This window comes from Pteropus vampyrus, unplaced genomic scaffold (genome assembly GCF_000151845.1).
Source record: "Pteropus vampyrus isolate Shadow unplaced genomic scaffold, Pvam_2.0 Scaffold69, whole genome shotgun sequence".
In the NCBI taxonomy this organism is placed as follows: domain Eukaryota; kingdom Metazoa; phylum Chordata; class Mammalia; order Chiroptera; family Pteropodidae; genus Pteropus; species Pteropus vampyrus.
This window is the reverse complement of record NW_011888850.1, coordinates 3408040-3413128: the sequence shown is the minus strand read 5'-3', so window position 1 is coordinate 3413128 and position 5089 is coordinate 3408040. Positions and strand designations below refer to the sequence as shown.

The window sequence follows — 5089 nt, the reverse complement described above, 5'->3', positions numbered from 1 at the left end:
GATCTCTGGCTTCCGCCGCCCTAGCGGAGGCCACCGCACCGCCCAGCCCAGGTGCGGCCCGGCGTGACCCGCTGCGACCGCCCCGCCCCCGGAAGATGAGGCGGACCCTCGGGCCGCTGAGCTGGGACAAGCGGTGCAGTCGCCGGGGGGCGCCGCTGCGCAGAAGCCCAGATTCGGCCTCTGGTCAATGAAATCCGGCTATGGAGAAAATACCCCAGCTTGGCCAAGTCGGGGATGAAGGTGCACAAGAGGCATCCTTTGGAATCAGCACTTGAAAGCCACCTTGCGCTTGCTAACCGCGACCCCTTAGTTATAGAGAAGATTGATGAATGAGGAGAGAGATGGATAGATTATGTAATAACCAAGAATGACAGACTTTTAAGAGTGGAATCTAGGTGGTGGGCACATGGGTGTGTGGTATAAAATTCAACTTTTCTATATGTTTGAAATCTTTCTTAATAAATTTTTTGGGAGAAGAGAAATGAGATCTATCAAGGGGCCTGATTCAGTAAACCATTTCCCAAAAGGCGCCTGGAGCTGCATCTGACCCACCTATTTACATGGAAAATAAATGACTATGTTACTGGTTTATATATTTACTATACTATACATTTTATCATTATTCTAGAGCGTACTCTTTCTACTTAAAAGAAGTTTGCTGTAAAACGGTTGCCTGCAGCAGCCTCATACATCTCATGTTTATCATATCTCTTGATTGCATCATTTTCTCTTGGGCTTGATTTAATCTTGTGGGGGTTTTTACGGTAACATGCTGTACAGGCTTGTAGCCTAGGAGCAGTAGGCAATATCATATAGTATAGGTATATAGCAGGCTATGCCATCTCGGTTTGTGTAAGTGCAGTATGATGTTTGCACAACGATGAAATCATCTAACAACACATTTATCAGAATGCATTTCTGCCAGTAAGCGACGTGTAACTGTAATCACTGAAACTACTAATCGGTGACTACGTGGCAGAATAATATGTCACTTTTCAATCACAAATTTTCCCCTTAGATACAGCTGGCTGGCTACCTATTGTCATTCAGGGCCATTCCAGGCTCACTTGAAAATGTACATGTCTATCCTACAAACCTAAATTGGCTTTACATAACAAAACTTCTAAATCTACAATGTTATGTCTTAACTTTTTGGATCCTAAATTTGCATGGCCGAATCTTGAATCGGGTGTTTAATTTCCTAAAATTGCACCCAAGTCATCACACAAGTGAATGCAAACATGATCTCTTTTGAAAATCAAATTAAAAAATATTTTTCAAATTCTTGTCCCTATGCTCCACAAAGAAAAGCATTGACTGGAAAGCAAAACATAATGTGTGTCTAAGGTCCTAAGAAATTTTGCAAAATTAAAATCTTTCTGAATTTATTATTGTCAAGAACACGACCTTACAGCTGTGTACAAAGCAGCAAAAGCCTTTGGGGTGTCTATAGGAGATCTTTGAAACATGTTAGAATTATGGCTCTAATTAGAAAGGAAGAATATGAAAACAATTCAGAATAGAATGAAGTAATAATGGATTATTTTAATCCACTCCATCAGTGTAGCAGCTGGGTGGTGTTTCTGGCTTAAGAATTGTAATGTGCAACCTGAACCCAGTGGACTGAGTTAAGTGACCATCACCTTTTTTAGGCTGTTACTTTTTGTTATACCACCAGTGGGCAGGTAAACTGAGACTCCCTGGTGCTTAAGAAATCTTAGCCTGCTAATAAAATTGCTTTTAAGAAGAAATTCTTTTACCTGCCCAAATCCTGCCTCAACAGTGACTTCTGTGTTAACTGGTGTCAAAGCGTTACCACATCTCACCCTGTGATCCTGGGAAAATAACAAACTTTCTGGATCTCATTTTCCCATCTGAAAAATGGGGACGATAATAATAGCACCAGCCTCATAGGGTTATTATGAGAATTAAGTGAAATAACTCAGGTAAAGCTCTTGTAATTGTGCTGGGTATATAGTAAATGCTCAATAAATTTTATTTATTGTTATAACTTTGTTATTATAACTTGATCCTCTTCTCTAATCTCTTACATCTTTAAGCTAAGTGCCCTTAGTTAGGTATATTAAGAAAAGCCACCTTCGTCCCCTTCCTTTAACTCAAGAAGATGGTTTTTATTATCCATCAAACAACTAATAATGGGAAGTGAGCAAAAAGTTTAAACAGATGACAAATTATTTGGATTTTGATTTCTGATCTCACAATTATAATCATTTTTCAATAGTATGAAGACATACAGGTTAATGTAAATAAAAATAACCACTCGATTATCATTCCAATGTATTTTTTTAAAAATACCTCTCTTATACACCACCACCCCCACCACCACCACAAAGAAAGACTAGAAAAACATTTTGAGCCTGATTACCTATTTGTGAGATAAAGGGGTTTAGATTTCTCATCCATCTACCCAGCTGCTCCATCTTCCTTACTTTTGTTAGTGGACTACTGTTCTCTCAGTTAACACTCCAGACCTACTAACTTTGGCACTGCCTTTGACCCGCTCCCTTCCCCTGATTTATTCAGATCCACGTCCTATATATTTCTAGTGGTCACCTTCTGCTTTCCACTCTCCTGCCCAAACTCTGACTCTCAAAATCCTGCAGTTGCGTTTTCACGGTGGTTCAATTTAGTGGTTTTCAAATGTTTTTAGCAAACGGGATCTTTTCTTCAAATGAATCCCATATATAAAATAAATATATACATATATAAAATAGAAAAAAATTAATTTATGACTATACATTTATTTGAAGAATTTGATTTTGTATCATTTATCATAAAGAAATCCATGACCAGGAGAAGCTGCTTTCTTGAACACCAACACTTGAAATCGGAGGTTTGTTAATGGAATGTCCTATCAGTGTCAACATCCAATTTATTTCTCTGGATTGGATTGCTCAATATTGAAAAAATTCTAATCTACTTATAGATGTGTTTATAACAGTTTGTAAAGAGTTTAAGATTTTCTTCGATCTAACCCATTCAGAAGTCTGAAAGAGAAGTAGTTGAAATTTTGGTTTCAAAGATGAAGCACAGAGGTGATGAGCATGCAACAGAGTATACAGATGTCATATTATAAGTTGTATACCTGAAATTTATACAATGTTATTAACCAATGTTACCCCAATAAATTTAACATAAATAAATAGGAAAAAAAAAGATGAAGCACTAAGAATATCTAACACATCCCTGTGCTTTATTACCAATAGAAAATGCCAGTAAGAAGACTAATACCTACAATAAGTGTTAACATGTCTATAATGGGAATTAGTGCCACACAATGTTATGTGTTTAGTTCTCTTTGCACAATTAAGAAAAAAGCCTCCTGTGTTTCTCGTTTACTCTCACACTACTACCACACTCATAACACTTTTGACACCAGATGTGTGATTTTCCACATGTCAGGCAATTCTGTGACACCAGCTGGATGTCCTACAGGTCAACTTAGTTCTGACATTCTCTACCTGGAGTTAGTGTTAGATCCCACAGGTTAAGTGGTCAGTCCCACAAGACTGCCCCCACTTTAGATGCCAATCGCAAGTTCCAGGTTGTCACCTGTACTTCTGACCCACTGGATATAGATCAGTGTCCCATAATCCCATCCTTGGGTTTAATAATTGCTAGAATGGCTCACAGAACTCAAAGAAACACATTTACTGGCTTATTTTATAATAAAGGATAGGATAAAGGATACAAATCAAGAGGTACATAGGACAAGGTCTGGAAGGGTCCTAAGCTCAGGAGTTTCTGTCCCCATGAGATTGAAGTGTGCACCCTCCCAGCATGCAGATGTGTTCACCAACTCAGAAGCCCTCCAAACCCCGACTTCCAGACTTTTCATGGAAGCTTCTTCACTCTGGCATGATTGATTGTTAATTCCATTTCTAGTCCCTTCCCCTTTCCTGGAGGATTGGGGAGCGGCGTGGAAAGTTCTAGGCTTCTAACCATGGGTTGGTCTTTCTGGTGATCAGCCCTCATTCTGAAGCTATCAAGGAGCCCAAGAGTCACCTCATTATAACAAAAGACTCTCCATAGGATCTTGGAAATTCCAAGGAACTTAGGAACTCTGTGTCAGGAAATAGTGTCAAAGATCAAATATTAGAACAAAAGATGTTCCTAGTGCTCTTATCATTTAGGAAATAACAAGGATTTCAGGGGATCTGTGCCAGGAACCAGGAGCAAAGAAGTGGACATCTTGCCCAGTATTCCACAAGACCCACCCACAAGGATGCATTCTGCGGGGATAGCCTGTCCATTCTGCTTTATCAAAATAGTTTCATTCCCTAAAAAAGAAAAAAATATATTTAAAGGAAAGGAAAAAGATGAAAGAAAGAAAGAGACAAACAAACAAACAAAGAAATTAAAGAAAGAAAGAAAGAAAGAAAGAAAGAAAGAAAGAAAGAAAGAAAGAAAGAAAGAAAAGAAAGAAAAGACCACAAAAAGCTTTACATTATCAAAAACTACATTTTAAAAGCATTGGTTTCAATGGTAAATTTTTTTATTACTACAAACTAAAAATAATAAATTGGATTGTTAAAAGTGATCCAAAACAAACAAAGCTTAGCATTATTGAGCATATCTTGAATCTAAGTCCAGTCTCAAGTCATCTAATTTCTAGGCCTTTGCAATAAATTGCAGTATGGTTTAATGAGCACCAACAGTCAACCAAAGAACAAAACCAATGGAGAAGCCATCCTCTTGGATGGAGCAACTGGGGGTTCCTGCTCTGCCTTTACTGTAGCCTTTATACACATGGTACTAGTTCAGGATCATGGGTGCATTACAGTTGATAGCCATGTGGAGGTAGTGGAGTGCAGTAGTTACGGCTCCATTCTAATCCAAAAGCTCTGCTTAATAGCTAGATGACCTTGGACGACTGACTTCATCTCTCCAAGCCTTGGTTTCCTTATCTGTGAAAAAGATAAGTGTTGTAGTTAAGAGATAATGCATATAAATAATTTTGCCCTGCCCTGTACTGCAGCAAAGTAAGAAAGAGCTTCATAGATATTCTTCAACAATATTGTCTCTATAGTACATCTCATCTTTCCTGAATAAATGGTTACCTAATATC

The 5089-nt window shown here is 38.4% G+C and overlaps 1 long non-coding RNA gene across 1 annotated transcript in view; it reads right to left on the bottom strand.

Moving 5' to 3' along the window:
* The window catches only part of LOC111740868, a 21115-nt gene that overhangs the window by 4821 nt on the left and 11205 nt on the right, over positions 1 to 5089 (bottom strand). Inside the window, exon 2 of the long non-coding RNA XR_002780793.1 lies at positions 3574 to 3578. This is a non-coding gene — a long non-coding RNA (uncharacterized LOC111740868). The remainder of the gene's footprint in view (positions 1 to 3573; positions 3579 to 5089) is intronic.